The sequence below is a fragment of the Mya arenaria genome, chromosome 16, assembly GCF_026914265.1.
Source record: "Mya arenaria isolate MELC-2E11 chromosome 16, ASM2691426v1".
Lineage (NCBI taxonomy): Eukaryota > Metazoa > Mollusca > Bivalvia > Myida > Myidae > Mya > Mya arenaria.
The window spans coordinates 12,713,326-12,738,368 of NC_069137.1; the positions used below are offsets into that span (position 1 = coordinate 12,713,326).

Below are 25,043 nucleotides of genomic sequence, written 5' to 3' on the forward strand. Positions count from 1 at the left end.
TGAATTTGGTCTCATTAATCTAGATAATATTTAGTCACAGTTTAATCTTTTTCATGAATCTGATAAACCTAATTCTAACATACGCATATTCTATATATACCTTTAAGAATTGAACATGTTTTGTCTGCGCTAGATCAAACACAAGGATGGGTTTAACGAATACACAAAGTTGGTTAACGTGTAGACTACCGGTCATGTCTCTGTAGTTTTCGTTGTTGTTTTTTTAACATCACTCGACGTAAATTTGTATTAGTACAAGCAACGCATATTCCAAATACGTGTTAAATCCATCCATTTCGAACAATTGCTTTATAAATAAAAACATACCCTCAGGAATATGCATTATTTTTACCTTTTATTACTTTGATCACTTTGCACATTCTATGAACGTAGTCAACACACTTTATGGTCCAAATACAACTTGTTTACAAAATTGATTATTGGTAATTATGTCATGGGATAATGATAACAACATTGTCTAGCTTTCTTGTATCTATGATTGTATTTAATAGATTGCAATTCCTCGTGTCCCGCTGGCGCACACCGTTCAAGAGACTGCAAGCTTTGCGAATGTTCCAGTTTGGTACTATATGGAAAAGTAATGAACGATAACAGCGAAATAGTACAGAGTGCCAACATATTTTTAGAATCTAGCAAATATAGCCCACTTGTGACAACGGATGCGTTTGTCTTGTTTCAAATAAGCGGTGTGTGCTTGATGAACGAACGCGTGTTCATAACAGCCGCACATTGCGCTGATGCCCATGTTTCTCCGAAAGAAGTCAACGCTACGCACTGGACGCTTCCTGATTTCAGTGTTGAAGTTTACGGTAAATATTCGAATCGTTTGACAATCGTTATCCACTATTTGATGAATAGTAACTATGTAACACATTTGTAAAGGTTAATATGAATTTTGGCTTGTTCGTAACGTCGAAATTCAAAACAGTTTCCTGCAAAGTCATCAGATGAAACATTGTTGTTTTCCGGCTTACTTTCAAATATATTTTTAACTTGGTGATACGTGTATCTGACCGTCGATCCTAAAGATAATAGGAATATTATTGCAGAATAACTTTAATTATACAGTTTATAAAAAAGGGAATATTTTTGACATGCTTAAATATTAAAACATGGCTTAGTCACGCCATTAGAGGATGATTGGCGATTGTGCTCATTTCTTCCTTCGATGACGTATCTGGTGGCTAATTAATAAAATATCGAAAGCCTTGTTGATGATTAATGCTGATATCACACAGGATCTTTATTTTATTTATCATACCTTGTTCACATAATTTTTATGAAATACTACAGAGACAAAATTGCACAATATCAAAATTGCATACTAGTTAAGTAAATTTGTTGATTACAGTTCCCCCTACACTCACAGTTCAACCAGCAGATAAAGTTCGAATGATCGGGCAAAGTCTAAGTATTTGCTGCAATGGAGTCGGAAGGCCGAAACCGAACGTTTTCAAATGGTTTATTAATTTTTTATAGTACAAAACTATTTATAATTAAGTTTCCTATACACAATAAACATATATATATATATATATATATATATATATATATATATATATATATATATATATATATATATATATATATATATATATATATATATATATATAAACTTTACTTGGTCAGATTAATTCAATGCATGGGGAAATAATGGCACTTTAAAAGTTTGCGGCTTACCGATTGATGGAAATGGCTATTTCTGTTTTCTATGAAAACACCACAAATGCTTATACTCATTCTAAAAGTGTTTAATATATCATTGCCAAACTTTCAGCATGTGTTGCATACAGCCTGAAATTGAACTATAGAAGTTTTGAAGTCTGTTTTTGCAAAAATATTATATGAAAATATAATTATAGTACATTTTTGTTCTGATAGTGTTGTGAACAGTTAAATTGCTTCATTGTGCATATATTACAAGTTTACAACATAAATATATATGTATCAATAACAATAACTAATGATTTGTTGAATTATCTATGTGCTTGTTTTTAGGAAATATACAATATACTATTGTGATCGCCCTGTGTTCGTCATCAGTCGTAGTTGTCCGTCGTCGTCCGTCATCAACAATTTGACTGTTAACACTCTAGAGGTCACAGTTTGGGCACTATCTTAATGAAACTTGGCCAGAATGTTACTCTCAATAAAATATTGGACGAGTTCGATATTAGGTCATCTGGGGTTAAAAACTAGGTTACTCGGTCAAATTAAAGGAAAAGCTTGTGAACACTGTAGAATTCACATTTATGACTGTATCTTCAGGAGACTTTGTCAGAATGTTAATATTGATAATCTCTAGGTCAAGTTTGAATCTGGGTCAAGTGTGGTCAAAAACTAGGTCACCTGATCAAATTGAAGGAAAAGCTTGTTAATACTCTAGGCCCCAATTTCTCGAAACTTCTTAAGCTTAACAGGCTTAAGTAGCTTTTAATATTTCAATTACTCAAAATACATACTTGAATGGAATTTTGGTAAATGAAAAATGGTTTAATTTAACTAACATATAGATAATTCCCATTTAAAGTATAAAAACTCTTAAAGAAGTAAATATTATCCAAATTATTGAAAACCAAAAATAGTGAGTTTAGCTTAATCCGGTTTGTCGAAAATCTAACACTTTGACAGATGTTTGTCGAAAATCTAACACTTTGACAGATGTTTGTCCAAAATCTAACACTTTGAAAGATTTTTGTCCAAAATTTAACACTTTGACAGATGTTTGTCGAAAATCTAACACTTTGACAGATGTTTGTCGAAAATCGAACACTTTGACAGATGTTTGTCCAAATGTTACACTTTGACAGATGTTTGTCCAAAATATTTTAAGAATATTGATTAAATGACAATCTTTTCAAATGTAAAGCTTCAGTGCTCTTATATTGTTTTGAACCCCGACGAGCCCCTGTTTTTCTGATCGTTCTAAAATGATAACCCCACTTTGTTTTAAATAAATGCATTGTATGGAAGTTTGTTTTTCAAGTTATTTGTACGTTGTTTTGTCAGTGTTCGCTGGGCCAATGTTCGACTACTCGGCTTTTTGCAGTTCTATTGTATTAAATTTGTTCATTTGTTGCAATTGCCTTCATCTTTTAAATGTTTGATCGAGGTTGGAAACTGAATATGTCATAATGTGTTAATGATGAAAGATGAAACACTGTCGTAAATCAGGGTTTAAACTTTCAAACCTAGTATGTGTTTACAACTTCGCATTTTAGATTAAGCTTTCGAAATAAATCTCTCTTATGTGGGAGAATATTCCTGCCTCATTTCTGCATGAAAAGCTTTAAATCGATATTCTGAAAAGCGCTAGTTAGAGTTGATCGATATTAAGTTAAACATTCCTTTTAAATCCAGGAGCATTCGCTCGTCATAGATAAAACGAGAACTATCTTATTGAGATTTAGCATTTCGAATTTCTTTTCAGAGTAAGTTTACATACATGTTTTCTACTTTCGGATATTTTACTTTAGCCGTCTTTTCTCGTGCCATTTGATATAATCGAAATTAAACAAACCGTCGGTCAGCACACAATAAACTTAAGAGAAAATAATTCGTGTAGACTTGTTCTGAATACATTCTGAGCCTCCTAGATATGTTTGACTTATGACTTTGATAAAAAGAGTAGGTATCGCGTAAACGCTTTGACAGAGCATGCACTTATAGTATGACGTGATGTCTTTTAAAAGCGACTGCGCAGTAAATGTGTATGTATTAAGTCCACTGGTAACATTAACGCCTGCGCGAATGTCAATATACAATAGCAGAAAAAGAGTGCATACGGGACTTTGAAAACACATAAGATAAATAAAAGGAGATTATATTGTGAACTCAACCGAGAAACAGGCATGTAAGTTTGGTTTAATACATACAATTAAATGTTTATTTAATATTTTATAACAACTATTATTGCATTGCAAGTCAAAAACACTTCATTGTTATCATATAACTTATGTTTCTTCTCTAAAAGTAATAATTGGATATCTTGGTGTGGATATAATGTTTTGTTTTTGTCACTAATCGTATTAAAATGTTGGCAATGCAAACAGTTTTGCTGTCTATATAAACATAAGGATACGTATTCAATCCATGAATGTATAATGCGTGATAAATCTTCTCTTTTGGCGATATAGTACAGTCCCTAGAGGTATTTGTGTGCATCTTTTGTCCAGAGCTTTTCTTGGTATATTTGTGTCGGGGGGATCTCTGAAATTCATTTTTAGCGAGGGTGGACAGCTGGCTTCCCCCAGGTTACCATGGTAATCACGACAACAACCAAGATGACCGCCGTTTTCTTAGCCCATTGCTAGTCTTTCAGTATTTATCATAACTATTTAACATAAAATTTTATTAAATTAAATGTTTGAAGTATGTTATGAACATATGCCAATCTTTCTAACACACTGACCATTAAGGTCAGCAAAGGTCAAGGTCAAGGTCATTTCAAGGACGAAATGTGAAAAAGTGCTAAAATATCAGTTATTTACCTCAAATTGTTTTTAATAATTTACAAATTATTATTAAATCTTCCATTCAAAGTGCATAGTTTTGTAACAAATAATTCATTCCTATCATAATAATCCAAAAGAGGACCAACACGTGGTATGTAAGACACTAAGTAGTCTGAACTAGAGTTGTATTTGTGTTTGTTTGGCTCCAATTGGCTTTTTTGGTTCCAACATGTGGTATGTAAGACTCTTAGTTGTCTGAACTAGAGTTATATTTGTGTTTTTTTGGCTCTATTTGGTTTTTATGGTGCAAACATGTGGTATGTAAGACACCCAGTAATCTGAAGTAGAGTTGCATATTTGTTTTTGGTTGGCTCTAAATGGCTTTTAAGGTGCCAACATGTGGTATGTAAGACACTGAGTAGTCTGAACTAGAGTTGTTTATGTGTTAGTTAGGCTCTAAATGGCTTTCGTGGTGCCAACATGGGGTATGTAAGACAATGAGTAGTCTGAACTAGATTTGTATACGTGTTTGTTTCGCTTTAAATGGCTTTTATGGTGCTAACATGTGGTGTGTAAGACACCCAGTAATTTGAACTAAAGTTGAATATTTGTTTGCATGGCGATTAAGGGGCGTTATGGTTGTCAACATGTGGTCTATTTGGCACTGTGTAGGCTTTACTAGAGCTTGACACTATATGAGTTCTATTGGAGTTACAATGAGATTTACTAGGCACTAAATTTACTTCGATATAACCTTTTGTGGATGGATTTCTTTGGCACTAAATAGTTTCCAATATAGCGAAAATGTGGTTCATTTAATTCTTTATCGGCTCGAAAGACTCCGATTGATGACATGTTTAACACAAAACTAAGTAATAAAATGTTTATTGAATACTAGGCACACTTAAACAGAGCCAATCGTTGATGACTGCGTGGCCGATTAGGCTCGGTTGTAGACAAAATGTGATTGATTAGGCTCTGGGTTGGCCTTGGAAGAACCTTTCTGGGGTTTTAATAAAAAGTAGGCTTGACTGAACAAACTAGAAGGGAGTATTGAGCTCTTAAAAAGTTTTTGAGTACCCATTGTATCTGAAAAAAGACAAATTGGAATTGGCTTGGCACTTAGAAGGCACTCGTATGCTTAGGTAGACACATTTAATGGTTTGCTAAACACGTATACATTAAACATGAGCCAAAATACATTGGGGTTGTTAGTTCTAAACTGTTTACAGACTAGGTCGGTAAAGCACTGGATAAACTTGAACATTGGTTGACTTCCGGCTGAATGGACTTTTGTGAAATTTACACAAATAGAATACATGTAGTTTGTTAAGCACTGAATGATGTTAAGTGAGGTATATTGCGATTAATCTGATTTTATGCTAAGTTTGGTATGGAAAAAGAGATGATATATGATTCGAAATGCTCTTTGCTTTTAGTTATGTTTAGATTTTTTTCAAAAGAAATCCAGTCAAACATAATGATGTTGTCAAACATAATGATGTTATAAATAACACAGTTGATATTGTTTATATTCGCATTTTAAAATTCAAATGATCATTTCGACCTTGATTTAGAATTGCTTGGTTTTGTATATCAATATTATGAAGTCCATTACAAAACAGTTTTCCTCTATTCATTAAGATGCATATTTTAAACAGTTACAATGTCATATAAAAGCCTCTTTGGAGCAGCCTGCTTTTGGTTTTATGTATTAGGATCACACCACGCCTAGCTGCTTTGCTTTAACAAAAATTTAAAATGGTTCACTGTTAAACTTACGAGCCCATAACATTTCTACAACATCTTGTGAAATTAAATTCAAATTGATTAAATACCTTTTTTTACCTTAAATGACCTTGAAGAAGTCAGTATTGAATGCTAACAAAAATCACATTGTATAAAAGATACATCCCGTTAGGTTGCATTTTTGAGTGTCACCCTGTAAGGCTAGCAAAATTTGCCATACAACTATTGTTATAGCAACCTTTCGACAACCTTCGGTACGTTTTAATGGCATTGGAAAGCTACACTCTAACAGATTTATCGTTTTGACAACTTTTTTTTTCTTTGAATGAGCCAATGTCTGCGTAAATATCTGAAAAACAGTGATATGAGACTGCTGACAAAAGATCAATTCTCAGTTTATCATAAAAAATGATGCGTTATGGCTTAAAGCGTAACTAACGTTTTAAGAAAAATGAAATTTCCAGCAGTTAACCAAGGCATTGATACCAAAATGAGCTGATTCTAGGACATTTTTCTATTAAAAAGTTTCGAATCTGACAATCTGTAAGAGTGTAGCTTTAAGAAATCATCTGAAAAGTCGACCCTTAAATAAATAATAAATGAGATAGATAGATAGATATTGTTTATTCCTCCATGAAATAAAGAGCAAAACATTGATATATATATATACAAATAATGACACATATTATGAATTACATTTAACACAATAATATTCAAACAATACGAGTAAACCAAACATGCATATTATGTACACAAGTAGACAAACAGAATAAAATATCAAGTACTCTCGAAAGATAACAATATTAAGCATTGGTAAGAAATATTTAGATTTAGAGCAGCCCTCTATTCCTAGGTATAATTACACACATAAATGCAAAGCTAATACGAAAAACGAAATAACTAGGAAAGCAAAGTGTGATATTACAATATACCTAATTCTGGATCTACTTAATTCAACAAGTTATTGACACAAAGCTACAAATGATTTTAGCAAGGTACAAATCACTCATTGACATTGTACTATCCACTGTTCCTGCCTGAGATAGAATATGAACAGATTGTATCAATGGGCTCATCGTGCGCAAGTTATTGAAGTTCATAAAGTTGAGCATTAAATAATCCCACATTTTCAGACTACAATTTTGCAACTTGAGACAAAAGCAAATTCTGTGAACAACCATATTATCTGTCAGCATATCACATTTGACGCAACGTCTCATAAAGTTGTTCGAAACGAGTTGACACATTGTGCGAAGTATTGTGCAACACAGGGGAGATAATCTAGGACTATTTCTTGACACTTCCCATAAGGTTGCTCCAGTCTTCTCCCTTAGTACAGTGCAAACGAATGGGTTGAACTTGGACCGATTTAGTCTTCTATACTGACTTACGAGAATTGGGTTTTTGACGTAAGTATCAAAGATTGCTTTCCACGTATATTGTGACGGAAAGGTCCCGCTATGCATGTAGTTTAGCAATATATCTAGAAGTCCGTATTTCGATAACAGTCTGTAAAAATCTGGTATACAGCCACGAGATTGGTTATCATATCCAAGGTACGTACACAGTCGTATGTTGAACACCTGTTTAGCGATATATGTATTTCGGAGCCGACATAATTGCCCGAAAAATTGAAGTTTTCGCAAATCCACATATGTTTCAATGGGTGGAATAGCTGAAGCACAGAGTGACCAGTATGTATTGCTGCTCTTATGGAGCATATATTTAATGCAAAATCGGTGCGCTCTTTCTGGTTTCAGTAAGTCCGGTGGCGATATGAATGACCATAATTCACACCCATATAAAGTCTTCGGTATGACAATAGATGTATATATTGTCTTTGACGTCAGCGGGTTAAGAGTTTCAGGATGTAAACCACTATTACAAATGCTGATGAACGTTTCCTTCAGTTTGGTACATGCGTCACGAATAATATCCGAAGTATTTAGATGCGCGTCACATTTAATTCCCAAATGAGTATAGTCCTTTGCTTCATTTAGAAGTTTATCACCAAGTTTGAATGTTCGTCTACTCTGTATGTTCTTACATTCATTAAATACCAATATTGAACATTTGTTAGCATTATATGTATATCTCCACTGTTTTGAATACAACTCGCGAATGTTTAACATGGAATTAAGTCCACTGACAGAAAAAGAGATAAGCACCATGTCATCTGCTACTGTTGGTGATCCGAGTTTCATGTCAAACATACAAAAACCATGACCGCTATTTTGTAGAGTGTTAATTAGTTCGTTGATGTATAGGAGGTAGATCAACGGCGAGGCCTTGCCCCCCTGCCGGACCGGAAACCACTCGGAAATATTGCCCAGGTAGCGAACACAGCTAGTCATATCTCGGTACATCGCTGCATAACTTAATATGGAAGTGGGGTCCATCTTACACTCCTTTAATAGTTTGTAAAGGATTCCGGTGTGCCACACGGTATCGAATGTTTTCCTACAGTCCATAAACGCTGCGTACACCCTAGACCCATGTTCACGTGCGAAATGTACGCTTTCACGAAGGACAAATGACGTCATGGAACACCCAAGACCTTCCTGAAAACCACCTTGTTGTTTATTGATGTTTTCCATAATACACTCTTTACTTCGCACTAAGAGTATCTGTTCATACAACTTAAATAGAACCGGAGAAAGGTTAATTGCTCGATAATTGTCAGGAACATACAATTTACATTCCTGCCACAAAAAAATAAATAAACGTAAATTATTTTCAAATTTTGAGGTAGTTTTCATACTTCAACCTTGAAGGACATTGACCTTGAAGTGGTCAATGGTACGTGTCAATTTGATATTCATTATAGGAGAAGTAATATATCCATGTGAATATTCACCCCTATATGTTATTGATTATTGCTGCATTCCAATATAATGTTTTAACTGAAATTGCAAGTTATGGCGGCCATCTTGGGCGCCATCTTGGATTTATCGATCCTCACCACGTGTTTGCAATAAATCACACCAGCTCCATATACTTGAGACTTTGCCAAACATTTGGGTATATACCATTGCTTGTTTTACTTTCGTTTCCAGTCTTCCCCAATTCCACTGAGTGTCACTAATCTATTAATGCCAATACAGGTGGTGTTTAACCTTTAAAGGACCTCCACAGTAATTTATGCTCAAGTAAAATGCTTCATACATGATACATGGCCACAGATCATTCATTTATAAGAATTTAAAGTATTGATGTATACATATAAATCAAATCATTTAATTGCCAAAAAACTCAAATGAATATTGTTTGTTGATTAAAATTACAATTAGAAATTGTTCAGAAAAGTCGATATAGGTAGGTGGTACGTAATGGTCTGGTGTGTCTTACCAGAATATATAATGCGGTTCTCGTTTTGATTATTATGATGGGAAATGATAACATATTATTTAAATATGCTCTTTAAATGCAATATTGCATAAGTTTGCAAATGATTAAAAACAATTTGAGGTAAATAACTGATATTTTAGCACTTTTTCACATTTCGTCCTTGAAATGACCTTGACCTTGACCTTTGCTGGCCTTGATGGTCAGTGTGTTAGAAAGCTTAGCGAATGTACAAAGCATACTTCAAACATTTAAGTCAATATAAGTTTATGTTAAATAGTTATGATTAATACTGTAAGACTAGACATGTGCTAAGAAAACGGCGTCCATCTTGGCTGTTGTTGTGGTTACCATGGTAACCTGGGGAATGCTAGCTGTCCACCCTCGCAAAAAATGAACTTCAGACATCCCCCGACACAAATATACCAAGAAACGCTCTGGACAAAAAATACACACAAATACCTCTAGGGACTAGACTAATATTGATTTCGCCGACAAACTAATGGTTCAAATTCTTCGTCTGAAACTGTGAATGAAAAATATCCATTTTAAAATATACAGATATTCCTTATACATGTACAGTTATCCACTGATGAGGAGCAAGTAGCGTTCTTTACTGATGAGGTTCATATACAGTTATTTACTGATTAGGTGCATGTACATTTTTTGTCTCTTGAGGTTCATGTACAGTTATTAACTGATGAGGCATATGTACAGTTAATCACTAATGAGGTACATGTGCTGTAATTGACTGATGAGGTGCATGTACAGTTATTGACTAATGAGGTGCATGTACAGTTATTGTCTGATGAAGTGCATGTACAGTTACTTACTGGTAAGGTGCATGTGCAGATTTTGACTGATCAGGTACATGTACAGTTATTGACTTATTAGGTACATGAACAGTTATTCACTGTTGAATAACATGTACAGTTATGGACTGATAAGATACATGTTCAGTTATTCACTGATGATGTGACTGTATAGTTATTGATTGACTAGGTTAATGTACAATTATTCACTGATGATGTACATGGACAGTTATTGACTGATGAGTTGCATGTACAGTTATTGACTGATTAGGTGTATGTACATTTAATAACTAATGAGGTACATGTTCAGTTACTGACTAATGAGGTGCATGTACAGTTATTGGCTAATGAGGTACATGTACAGGTATTGTCTAATTATGTACATGCCTAGTTATTGACTAATGAGGTACATGCGCAGTTATTGATTAATGAGGTACATGCCTAGTTATAGACTAATGAGGTACATGTACAGGTATTGACTTATTATGTACATGCCTAGTTATTGACTAATGAGGTACATGCGCAGTAATTGACTAATGAGGTACATGCAAAGATATTGACTAATGAAGTACATGCATATTTATTGACTAATGAGGTACATGTACAGTTATTGACTAATGAGGTACATGTACAGTTATTGACTGATGAGGTTCATGCTTAGTTATTGACTTATGATGTACATATACAGTTATTGACTAAGGAGGTTCATGCTTAGTTATTGACTGATGAGGTACATGTACAGTTAATGACTAATGAGGTGCATGTACAGTTATTGACTAATGAGGTGCATGTACTGTTATTGACTAATGAGGTGCATGTACAGTTATTGTCTAATAAGGTACATGTACATTTATTGACTAATGAGTTGCATGTACAGTTAATGACTTATGAGGTACATGTACAGTTTTTGACTGATGAGGTGCATGTACAGTTATTGACTAATGAAGTACATGTACAGTTATTGACTAATGAGGTGCATGTACTGTTATTGACTTATGAGGTAAATGTACAGTTATTGTCTAATAAGGTACATGTAAATTTATTGACTAATGAGTTGCATGTACAGTTAATGACTTATGAGGTAAATGTACAGCTATTGAATGATAAGTTACATGTACAGGTAATGACCAATGAGGTGCATGTACAGTTATTGACTAATGAGGTACATGTACAGTTTTTGACTGATGAGGTGCATGTACAGTAATTGACTAATGAAGTACATGTACAGTTATTGACTAATGAGGCACATGTACAGTTATTGACTAATGAGGTACATGTACAGTTATTGACTAATGATGTACATGTACAATTATTGACTGATGTGGCACATGTACAGTTATTGACTAATGTGGCACATGTACAGTTATTGACTAATGAGGTACATGTACAGTTATTGACTAATGAGGTACATGTACAGTTATTGATTAATGAGGTACATGTACAGTTATTGACTGATGAGGTGCATGTACAGTCATTCAATGATAATGTTCCAATCTTGTTATTGACTAATGAGGTGCATGCACTGTTATTGACTGATGAGGTACATAAACAGTTATTGACTGATGAGGTGCATTTACATGTTTTGACAAATAATCAGTTAATACATTTGAATTGCTCTTAATCAATATCGGCACTAGAATCTTTATTAAAACAAATATATTTAGTTTACTTTGGACATCATCATCATCATCATCATCATCATCATCATCATCAGCATCATCATCATCATCATCATCATCATCATCATCATCATCATCATCATCATCATCATCATCATCATCATCATCATCATCACCACCATTATCATCATCATCATCAACATCTTTAGAAGCAAGTTAACTCCAAGTAAATAAAATAATATTGTGCGTCTGTTGATGAGAACTATTGATATAAATACCATATTTAGTTTGTATTGTGCACTATGGGTTTTTCGAATGAATACGTTCTCTATTTAGCAATCTTTAGCATTAATAATTCATAGCCATATTTATTTCACATTGAATGATCGGAAGCTCATGAAAATGGCTACTAGCATTAAACCTGCATAGAAAGAATAACGATCCGTCAATGTCAATGAATTCAAAGGCCTGCATTTATAAGATAAGACCACACCAAATAATTTTCGTTTCTCGGATTTTTGTCAAAAAAATTGAGAGAGCAAGCGGGGAAAAATAAAAAAGTATAATTTTGTCAGTTTTCATAAAACCCGAAGTGAGCGAACAAAGTATTTGCTTTCTTATCATCAATACAAATAAGAAATATTGTTAAAAAATGCCCTGAAACCCATTTGAATGCAGTCTAAAACTGAAACTCTAGTGGACATTGGGAAAATGTCCGAATACATACTTTTTATTCATCCGTTTTTGGTTAAAACGTAATATGGATAAACCAAATTCTTATATAATTAAAGCATATTTTAAGTTGGATAATTATGCACATTCATTAGGATCGATTTTGGATGTTTAAAAAAATAATGTTTTACACTGGCATCTTCAAACATTAGACGCCATAAACGTTTAAATTTCTTGACTTAATTTTGTTTTGAATATCTCAGTAAATTCAAGTATAAGAATATGTTTCGATAACTTTTATGGTCAGTGAGATGAGTTTATAATTCTGATTCATGCTGTAAATAAAATGTGAAATTAAGGTGAAAAACATAACTGAGGCTTACCTACTTTTTTGGTCTATCCGGCCCAGTGTTAATATCGCTATATGTGAAAAGATTTAGTTCGACCACTGTTGTTTTGTCAGAATTTGGTCAAAAATGACTTTGATACATCAATTTGGACCAAACAAGTGAAATGTAAAGTGAACCTGTTTTCTTTAGTATTGAAGTAATAAGGTAAAGTTCTTGTCACTTGTATTATGACTTGAATCAAGTAATACCGTATTAAGTCATTGTTCATCATTCCAATTTCCATCTAAAAAGAATCACTAATAACTAATCCAACTAAATGGCCTTCAACGAGACTTTTAATGATTTTTTTACTATGGCAGACTCCAGACGTCGCTACAGGGATGCATTAGAAATGTCAATATAATAAAAAATATCCCTGATCGCTCAATATTGTAGCTACACTAATGACGCTACCAAAATCAAATACACATATTTAATTGCATAATAATTGATTCAATTAATGATCCTTTAGTGCATGAGACGTTGAAAAATGACATCCAGCATAGTCAAAATACATTTATTGTCAAAGATAAGATTAAATTTCCAAAGATTTGAGCCACAGTGTTTATACCGAAAGCCGCCATTTTGATTTAATTTATTGAAACCAATACTAAACCGATCGAACAATACAAAAACACCACGCATTGGTTACTTCCCTTTACAAAAAAATCTTGAACTAGCCGTAGAAAAAATATACTTGATTATTTTTCAGTTTCAAACAATAACTCCTACAAAAGATCTGGTTGGCGATAAAAATATTGGAGTGGGCGCACAATTTTTTTTATATTTTTAACATTTTCAAAAAAAATAAGAGCGGTAAATCCAAGGAACGGAACATCAATTTGGTGTGGCCTAAGGAACAATAGAGATTACAAAATACTACTTTTAGTTGTACTTATACTTGTTCAAGTAAATGTTGCAGTCAAATTCGGTGGCTAGATTTCACATTAGTGTGTACCGTGATATCACCCGACACTTCCTTAAATGTAGCGCCATTTTCTTTCACCATGCGAGAGACTACTCAAATATGTATGAAATAAATGGCTTAAGATGTCATTGTTATCGACTTCATGTTTTAAACATGCACAAAGGGCACATACCAGAGTTACGTAGAATCATTTTGAATCACAAATATAAGGTCTCGGTAAATGTGCAGATACCCGTGCAAGAATAATTTCAGAACACTTCTAATCAACGAATTCTAATGCATATATACTTAAAGTAATTGGTGAAGACCCATAAATTGTAACTGCTAAAATCATTTTGATCAATATCATAAAAAATGTTGGTAGGAGGATCAACAAGGAACCCAAATAAAGCATTCCAAGTCCAAGGGTTAAGGTTTGGTTAAATCGTTTAAAGTATTGTTGTTAAGGTTTCGGTTATTCGAAGTTCTGAGATATTGGTTAGGTTTAACACAATAACGTTCAAAGTCCTTGGGTAAAGGTTTTGTAAAATCCAGCTCAATGTACTTTTTTAGGGTAAGGTTAAATCAAACTGCATTCAAGGCCCTAGGGTAAACAAATGTAAGGAATTTGTTTAAACCAACTATGTTCATAGTCCTTGGGTAAACGTTAGGTACCTTTCTAACCCATCTTTGAACTATGGAAGGCCCTTAAATCAATTTACTGTTAAATTACTTTTGTTAAGGTAAGGTTTACGCTAGGTACGTCCAAAGTCACTGTGTAAAGCTACGGTTAATTCCAACTGCGTCCAAAGTCATTGTGTAAAGCTACGGTTAATTCCAACTGCGTCCAAAGTCATTGGGTTAAACTAAGAATATAACAAACTACATTCAAAGTCCTTGTGTTAGGGTTAGGTTTAAACCACCAACATTCAAAGTATGAACAAAAGCAGTTTTGGATTGATTTAGAAAAAAATACAATTAATATTTGATGTAAACTCTTTATGTCGGGTATATTATAAAAAAAGATATTAGCCTTATTGAGCTATTTTCCAACGAGGTCAGCTCCTGAATTGCTTGAAAAGTCCGTTTCCAAACATACCGTAGTGATTTGAAAGACAATGAAAGGCAAGATATGTGTGAATATGAAGATGGTAATAAAGTGAAATGTTTGATCGAGGCAGGTCACTTGTTATATGTGTTAAATGTAGATGCAACACAGTCGTAGATCAGGGTTTAAACTTTAAAACCTAGTATGTGTTTACTACTTCGCATTTTAGATTAAACATTCGAAATGAATCTCTCTTATTTTGGACAATCTAACTGCCTCAATTGTGCAAGTAAGGCTCTAAAATGATATTCTTAAAAGCGCTATTTAGAGTAAGATTTATTTTAAACATTCCTTTTAAATCCAGAGCATTTGCCGCTGTTATACTCTCGTTATTCGCGTGAACAAACGCAGTGTAGTTTATATACATGCTTTCTTCTTCCGGATATTGCTTTGGTAATAAAAAAAACACATTTCTATTTTAAACGTTATTTAAGCCGTCTTTACTCGGGCCGTTTGATATAACTAAAATTAAACAAACCTTTTTCGACTCGTCGGTCAGCACACAATAAACTTCAGAGGAAATAAATATTGTAGACTAATGCTTAATTTACAGTGAGCCTCCTAGACATGTTGGGCTTATGACTCAGATCAAGCAAGAATGTATCGGGTAAACGCCTCGACAAAGCACGTGCTTATAGCATGACGTGAAATCGATTTAAAGCAACTGCGTAGTAAACCACTAGTCACATGTATGCATGCGCGAATAGCAGAATACCGCCATCGGAAAAAAATGCATACGGGACTGTTAAAATGTAACATAAATTAAAGGAGATTATTTTGTAAACTTAACCGAAAAATAGGTACGCTAGCTTGTTTTTATACTTGTAATTAAATGTTTATTTAATATTTTATGACAATTATTATTGTATTGCAAGTCAAATTCACTTCAACGTTATAATAAAGCATGTGTTTCTTCTTCGAAAATAGTCATTAGAAAACTTGGTGTGAATATATTGTTTGGTTTGTGTCACTAGTCGTATTAATATGTTGGCAATTCAACATGTTTTCCTGACTATACAGACATTAAGATTCCTCTTTAATTCTTAAATGCATAATGTATGAAAAATCTTCTCTTTCGGTGATATTTGTTTGGTCGACAAATTACTGGTTCAAATCCTTCACCAAAAATTGAGAATGAAAAATATCCATTTTATATACAGACACTGCCTGTTGATTGCAATGTATATCTCACCTTGGATTCCTTAACAGAATTACATTGTAACATGAAACTGTTTTACAGGATGCCATTGAAAATATAGTCAATGTTGTTCCTGTTTTCCGTTTTGTTTAAGTTATCACGTGATAAGATTCGTGTTCGTCTGTTAAATGTAATAAATATGAATATGTTAGACTACCCCTTACCCAATGCATTATATCGCGTAATTGACATCGATGCAATTGGGACAATTAATGATAGCGTACTTTGTTTTATTAACTTTTCATTAGAACTGAAAGAAAAATATTTCAGTGAATGAAACTTTATGAATATGATCATATTGTAGTACAATATTAAACATTATGTTACAAACATGTTTGTTCTTACCTTCTTTGATATTGAGTTATTTATTTATTAAAAGCAAAATATAAATGACAATTGAAATATTGGCTTATTGAGATATGGAATGTGTACTTGTCAAGAACCATGACTGTGTTTTTTGTGCTCAAGTTCTGTCCTTTGCATACAAGGCAGTGTTGCAAATTATTCAAGGTGGAAACTGACAAACTTGACAATGATTGTTAGTTAAGTGTAGGCAACCATTTGAAGAATCATAGCTCCGTTTGTCCTAATGCTACCTCCCTTGGTTTTATCGATATTTAAGAATAACTATATTTAAAATATGTTTCTCATTGAGCTGATGATAGTGAGAACTCATCAACAATCTTGGTTCTGTTTCCATTTTTTTAAAATCTTACTTCTGTATTGATAAGATCCCATTGGCTGTGAGGATAAATTATGAACTATTTGTATTTTGAAATGTCTAGATTCTGCTGAATCAATAAACTGACAAGTATTTGTCTAATCGAAACGCTATACTTCTGATATTGAAAATGCTTATTTAAGTAAGTTCAATACGATAATGAATAGTTCACATTTGGCTTGTAATGATTACCTGCATGGTGGTTTTCCTAATTGTTTATCAATTTAATTGAAACACAAACCCAAGGGCTACTCGTTGTATATGGCTGTTAACACTTCAAATAATTTTATATACCAAGGTCAAAATTAGCAAAACAAAAGGTAGTGTGTTTTTCAAAAAGAACCATGACTAGTTTTAAAAGTCAATGTATTTATTTGAAATAAACTATGAACTTTATGAACGGATTATGCAGATTTATTGGATGATATTTCTGGAATTTTGATATTTCAGTAAAACGTTCACAGAATCGAACACTGGTTTTCCTACAAAATTTCCCATTCCACATTTACTACATTTCTCTGTATTAAAAAAGCTCTAGATGAAAAACATACCAACTTATAACTTTTAAATGTTTGAAGATAACTAGTGTTTTGAACAAACATATTATGTATAATTATTTTGGACATTTCTTTATAGTTGTACTTATTTCTGAATGACATGTGTACTTTTAATATTTAAACTAGGCGCTAGGGTAAACAGACATTCACATAATCACGTGGCATACTCCGAATTAGCTAGAACATTCACAACCGCGCACGGACGCAAGCACGTATTAACAAACAATACGAGAATTACAAATAAAACTGCACGCGTTGCATAATCTATGCCTTAAATGTCTTGGGTTCACCTATCACGATGTTTATTGTTGTTGAAGCAAAACTACTATTCAGTATGTTAAATCACGGATGTGTTCCATAGCACTCTCAACGTAATTGTTGATTCAAACAATTGAATAACAGATTGAAAACGACTAGATTGAAAGTTATCTATTATTTGTAATAATGGTTGGTAAGTGTTTGGTCAAATTCCTTGTTTTAGGGCTTGGTTAGTTGCGACTTCATTCAAATACCTTGTGTTAGGATTAGATTAAATCCAACTACATTCAAAGTCCCTGAGCCAGGGCTTGGTTAAATACGACTACATTCAAAGTCCTTGAGCGAGGGTTTGGATAAATACGACTACATTCAAAGCCCTTGTGTTAGGGCTTGGTTAAATACGACTACATTCAAAGTCCTTGTGTTAGGGCTTGGTTTAATACGACTACATTTGAAGTCATTGTGTTAGGGCTTGGTTTAATACGACATCATTCGAAGTCCTTGTGTTAGGGATTGCTTAAATACGACTACATTCGAAGTCCTTGTGTTAGGACCTGGTTAAATACGACAACATTCAATGTCCTTATGTATGGTTTGGTTAAATACGACTACATTCAAAGTTCTGGTTTTACGGTTGTGTTAAATAGGATTACATTCAAAGTCATTGTGTTAGGGCTTGGTTAAATACCACTACATTTCAAGTTCAAGTGTTAGGGTTTCGATAAATACGACTACATTCAAAGTCCTTATGCTAGGGTTTGGTTAAATTCGACTACATTCAAAGTCCTTTTGTTATGGTTTGGTTAAATGCGACTACATGCAAAGAATTCGTGTTAGGATTTAGTTGAATACGACTACATTCAAAGTCCTTATGCTAGGGTTTAGATAAACCCAACTACATTCACTCCGTTTCCCAATAGATAAAATAGCAATTTGAAAGACAAATGCGTATGCAGATATTTTGGATAAGGATGCTGGTGCTTACAAAGTAATATTCGATCGAGGGTGGATAATAACTCTTTTATAATGTGTTTGTTATTAAAAAAATGTCGTAAAATGAGGTTAAGACGTTGAAATACACTTTGTGTTTTCATCGTAGTTGCGTTCGATTAAGCATTTGAAAAATAAGAATTCTTATGTGGGGCTTAATGTCTAAAGTATTCGTTGTTCCCAAGCTTGTAGAATGGTTGACAGAAGTTATGCTATTTACAATCATTATGCAGAAGCAATTTGAAAAGCAAAGAATTGTGCTCATAAAAGATACAATTCAGCTACTGGTTCAAAGCCTGAATATGAATTTGAGATTTAATAATTCCATAATGGAAATTTCATACAGCCTATACTCTGTTTACAATTTATTTCAAACGACATTAAAATACCGCTTTACATTGTTGCATGTTATAAAAGGTATGCATTAAGAAATTAGTAAATGCAAATCTAAGTTGTAGTCTTTATTTGTTCTTTGGTAGACATTATTCTCAATTGTAAAGCTTTGTATCTATTTCGCCTTATCAACAATGCTATAATTGCGACAATCAATGGTATGCCATTCATCCATAATTTCTCTAATAAAAGGTATATTTACCTTATGCATTCGTATTTTAATTAGCTACATTGTGTAAACCGCCATAAGCTAGTTTAATTCAAATTTTGGTCTGTCTGTTGCGTTGTCCTAAACCAGATATGAGAATATCTCTAGTACCCAGGTATGCACCAATTGGATGGAGGCCCATATTTCACTTCGCACCTCTCATCTCATTAATTCAAACGTCCAGGGAAATGTTTCTGATCTACGTCAGACATAAATTCGACGAGTCGTGTATAAACATCTGAATTGCTTAGACAACATTTGAAATAATGAAAACTATATCCTAAAGACCAAGAATACATTGTTGATATCCAACCTTCTGATGACTGGATATGGCCTGTCGGCTAATTTCAATGATATTCCGCCATGGAAAACGTGGAGCATTTGAATATTATTTTAAATGCTTCCACTTTCAAGAACTTTAAGTTTAGTTAACGCTTTCCATCTTTGCTATGAAAGAGTTCTCACATTTTGTCATATGTTTTAAACAATCCCGAAAATAATGTATTACTCGATTATCCCGATCACCATTAAACTAATGCATGACCTGTGCATATGCTATAAATATGACGTAATCTCGTGATGAAGAAAAACAAGTTGACACCAATAGTTGCCATTGGCAATGACATTTGCGTAATCTGTAACGTATTTCCTAACATTTCTGTTTTATATTTTCTTCGTTGATGATTGCAGCATGGTTAATATGTAAAAAAGGATAATTATTAAAATCTTTATGTAGTATCGAATAAAACCTGGACACACGGCAAAACTGTCCATTTTATCGTGACCCTCGAACATCTCACTTGCCTATGTAGTACACACGGCGGCCAAGTTTGTTCAAATTCGTAACATTATAGGCAACAACAAAAGAAAAGAATTATTAACACAATTGCAATTTTCTTTAATCAAGCTTTTATCAAAAAGGATAATCATCTTTCATGTTCATAAAATACTTTAAAAATCATATAATGGTATGCTTAGTTTTAAAGATGATCTAGTTTGCATCCCTTTTTCCATTATATTATGCTATAATTATACTGATTTATCGTAAATTTCACCACCATGCGTGTTTGCTAAGCTGTATGGCAATGGATTGAATATAGTTGCCAATAAACTGACTCAGCATGATAACAAATTCAAATAAATTCATTTCAGAAAATATGTTTAAATCCTTATCAACCATTATGTAAATAGATCGACCCGTCCGTGACAAAAACAGTTTATCACAGGCATCATGTTATCTCGAATAAAATAACCTTTTTAAATATAATTGAAACCCTAATGATAGCAATACATTTAACAAATCATAAATACCACTTTTTGACATTTTTATTTAAGATTTTCGTGACCTGCTGTCAAGCAATAACAAGATACACAGTTATCGGTTTATATTCGCAGTCTGAACATATTTAAACATGTTGCGTTCGATATGTGAGCACTTAAGGTGACTTCAATGAGTTAGCACTAAAGGTGATTTCAATGTGTTAACATTTAAGTGAATGTGTAAAGATTGTGATATGGTATGTGTAGTTTTTAAGAATTAACACTGCCTTTTTGTTTCTCAAGTTCTTTCTGTAGCTTTTTGCATATATACTGTCCTTTGCATACAGGGAACTGTGTTGTATTTTGAAACACGTCATTTAAGTTTCTTTAAACTATGCCTAGTATGAAAGTTAGGAAAAAACTGTCATATTATGAACCTTCAGGAATATAACCATTACAAAGCTTCCAAGACAACGCGACAAGGTGAAATGCGTCTAATATATGAGTATGGTGCAGAAGAACAATATGACAAAGTTTTTTTTTCTCTTTAACTTGGACTCATGATGTTATGTAAACGATAATTGGTGAAAGGTTTAAATGAAGATTTTTTCCTGTATCTTGAACTATGACACGAAACAAAGAGCGCTTAAGTTACACTAAACTCACTTCAACGTTGATAATGCTTGTGGACGACTTGAACTACCTTTGAAGTATAAAATCGAGAAGCTTTAACGTGCAGCCAGTATATCACATTGATGATGTCTCGCGAATTTGCTTTATTTTATTGAAATACCTTAACTCTGGTCGTGTTTACTCGGGCTGTACACCATATTGCATGCCTTTGCAGATGGTAACGACCTCAAAAAGGTGCGTGAACCCTATATAAATCCAGGCTTTATCGGTAGAAAACGTGCATTAGTCAGTAAATTTTGGTGCCGTTAATGACCGGCTTTTTGTTTACATCAGCGCTATCAGTGCCCGCATCATAACATTATAACAATAGACGCTGATCGTCCTGGTTACAGTCCGAAAGTGAGTCCGCGATGCAATCTTTTGCACTTAATCATATTTTACCATATATTGCTGTATACAAATATTAAAGAAATTAAATAAACAACATTTAACTTACATATTTTCTTCTAAGTTGTCTTTTACTGGCAAGCTGAGGTGACTTACTAGAGTACTTTTATGTTTCAACCCATCAGGATTCCTGATTACTCCGAAGGAAAAGTCACCATGTGTATTGCTTAGTTCTGATTTATTTCGAGAGGCAGAGTTTATGTGATATATGGAACTAAGATGGAGAGTATGGAATTGAGTAACAACACCAATATATATATATATGGATTAAAATATTGGAAATGCATACAATCTTTAACAAAGGCATACATACCATTCATTCGCGGTGAAAACTTGTTTTCATGGCTGCCATCCATCCGTTAAGAGGTATTTTAAGCCATATTTAAGTGTTCCCATAAATGTTTGCGTACGACAGGTTGGACATTATACAATGCTTTTGCCGATCTGTCTAAAAGCTGATATGTAAAGAATGCAAGTACACCATAAGCATTACTATCATGTTTTTTGTGTTGTTTTTTTTGCAACAGTTTGAAGTATAGAAATAGCGTTAGCGGATGAAGAATTGGTAAAGTAAATACGAATCGTTGAATATGTATTATTTAAAAGCATCAAATTCATTAAAATTTCAATACGTTACACAGAAAATTGATATATCTGGAATACAAACCGATGTACATTTTTCCATAAATCTTCATTTTATGCCAGTATTCCTTTATTTTATTCGGTAAAAAATTCATAATACGTTATTCAAAAGCCTTTGGTTTAAACAAAGCATGCGATTCAGCTATGAAATACGTATATATTATTTCTGAACAGTGTATTTGGTGAAGCACGTGCTCAGTAATTTAATAAGGTTGCCAATAGAGTTATACCATTTACTCGTATTATTTTAAACCATCTTGCGTTACACTGAAACGGAAGGTCTGCTTCAAGTCAGTAGGATAGTTTAATGTACTCTGCACACCATATGTGTTTTGGAGCATTCAGTTCTTCGCAAAGTTTAAATTCATAAACTTTAACTTTTTTCTCAAGGTCATGACCACCGTACAAATCTGCTTGGCCCATATGTAAGCTTTTTATAAATAGTCCTAGTGCATATGTTCTGTAAATTCCTGTGTTGTGCTATCTGGCCTTACAGCATAACATCTAGCATGGAATACATTAATGTGACTTATTGTTAAGAACAATATGAACTCCATTACCTTTCAATCTTACAATCTAATTTAAAGTAGTTCACACTTAAAAGTGTGTAGTGTCTCGATGGAAGCTAGACATGAATGCCTTAGAAGTTAAATACGTATATGGGACTCAAACAACGCACCTAAAGCAATGATATTAATAAAAATAATATTATTAATATGAGTAATAAAGGTGTTTACCCGAACTGGAAACATAAAATAAATTTCAATATTCAATGTTTGTTTTTTCTGTTAGATCTCCTACCCTCAAACCCCTAGCAAAAACTGTATATACATATATACATATACATATAAAACATGTGCTTTTTACTATCGACATTATACTCTCTTCTAGGCCCGGCACCAATCATTTTCTTATATTTGTGCGTATATGTATAAACTTATGACATAGGACAATATAGAGACTTGTACCACCATTATACATGGAAAGTATGAATTGACGACTTTTTAAATGCTATGCAAAAGATACATGTTGTTACAATATATCATTCTAACCGGAAACGAAAGTTAACAGATAAAAAAAAATCATTTAAAGCTTACTATTCGGTCGATTTCAGTGGAAGGGCAAAACATGTTATTTATGATGACAATATCAGGTATACATGACTATTCAAAAATGTCCATTTTAACCCAAACCAAAAAAAAAACCCACACTACATCACACATTTTCTCATTCAAAGAAAACAAATATGTGCTTTTTCACCTAAACAAACAAGATCGTTATAACCCAGCGCATTTAGCTGCATAGCCTTATTCCCAACGTAATACGGACTTTATTCTGTACTTAAAGTGATAAGACGACCTATTTTGATAGAACAGAATGAAAATTAAAAACAATAAAAGGTAATGTATATTAACTCTTATCTTGATCTTTGTTACTTCTTGCTCTAGATGGTCGATAAATTCAGTGTACTGTTTGATGCGTCCTGCGATTTGGTCATGTTTGCATTGTGACTGTTACCTTGTTTTTGGTGATAAGTAGCAAAAACAATTTTATCGGAACGGAAACTAAGGGTACGTTAGGAACATTTCATGCTAGAGTATATATGCCTAGAGGTCAATATGTAAGTAAAACAAATTTGTTTAGGCCATTAAACATACTTCTAATAGCATCTTCAAAAAAGTTTGTTTACAAAATGTCCAGGCACGTTTAGTTGCAACTAATCATAGAAGCTATCAAGGATTTAAATTGAGTGATGAGTTTACCCGATTGACATACAATTAATAATGATAAAATCATTATAATGTTACCTAAAGTGTGTTTGTTGACAGACCGTTACTAATTAATCGTTTGAAATTGAGAATATTATACAGTTAACAATTAAATTAATTGTGCATAAATTAATTGTCATTTTTTAAACCACTCTTTTGTTTAGGCCTTATCGTCTTATGAGTTCATAACTTAAAAATAATATCGTTATACAACGTGCAGTTAATAGAAGACCGCCATGTGTGAATTAAATGGCGATAAAAACAAAATTTTCATTTTTATCTTTAAGAAATATGGTATATATTTTTTTATAATTGTGCATTGACTAATACGATAATCGTACAGATATTGACCGCAAAGTAAATGTAGATGTATTGACTGATGAGATATTCTCAAGTTAGTGTCAAGTTATTGACAGATCAAATATAAATACAAATAAAGTTCATGTACATTTATGGACAAATGAGGTATATGTCAAGTCATTGCCTTATGAGTTATGCGAACAGCAGGTATTGAATATTGAAATACATGTACAGTTGTTCTGACTGATGAGGTACATGTCAAATGATTGATAAGTGAGGTACATGTATATGTATAACACTTAACTGTTCAGGTTCATATACAGTCAATCACTGATAAGGTAAATATACAGTCATAAACAGATACGGAACAAGCACAGTGTCTGATGTGGAACATGTCCCGTCATTGACTGATGAGATACATGTGCAGTTAGTAACTGATGATTTACATGTCCATTCATTGACTGATTTGGTTTCTAAACAGTTATTGACTGATGAGGTACATGTTCAATAATTGATTGATAAGATAAATGTACATTATTTGACCGATGAGATACATGTGCAGTTAATGACTGATGAGGTATATGTATAACG

At 33.2% G+C, this 25,043-nt stretch overlaps 1 protein-coding gene across 3 annotated transcripts in view; it reads left to right on the forward strand.

Moving 5' to 3' along the window:
- Window positions 1-3,385: 3,385 nt before the first annotated feature.
- Window positions 3,386-25,043, forward strand: part of LOC128222228 (golgin subfamily A member 6-like protein 2) — a 57,171-nt gene continuing 35,513 nt past the window's right edge. Inside the window, exon 1 of one of the 3 annotated variants that reach the window (XM_052931170.1) lies at window positions 3,386-3,452. The gene's annotated coding sequence lies outside the window, so the exon portion shown is untranslated. Of the gene's footprint in view, window positions 3,453-3,488; window positions 3,875-15,783; window positions 15,877-25,043 lie in introns of those variants that run through there. The other 2 variants (XM_052931169.1, XM_052931171.1) reach the window with 2 other exon arrangements.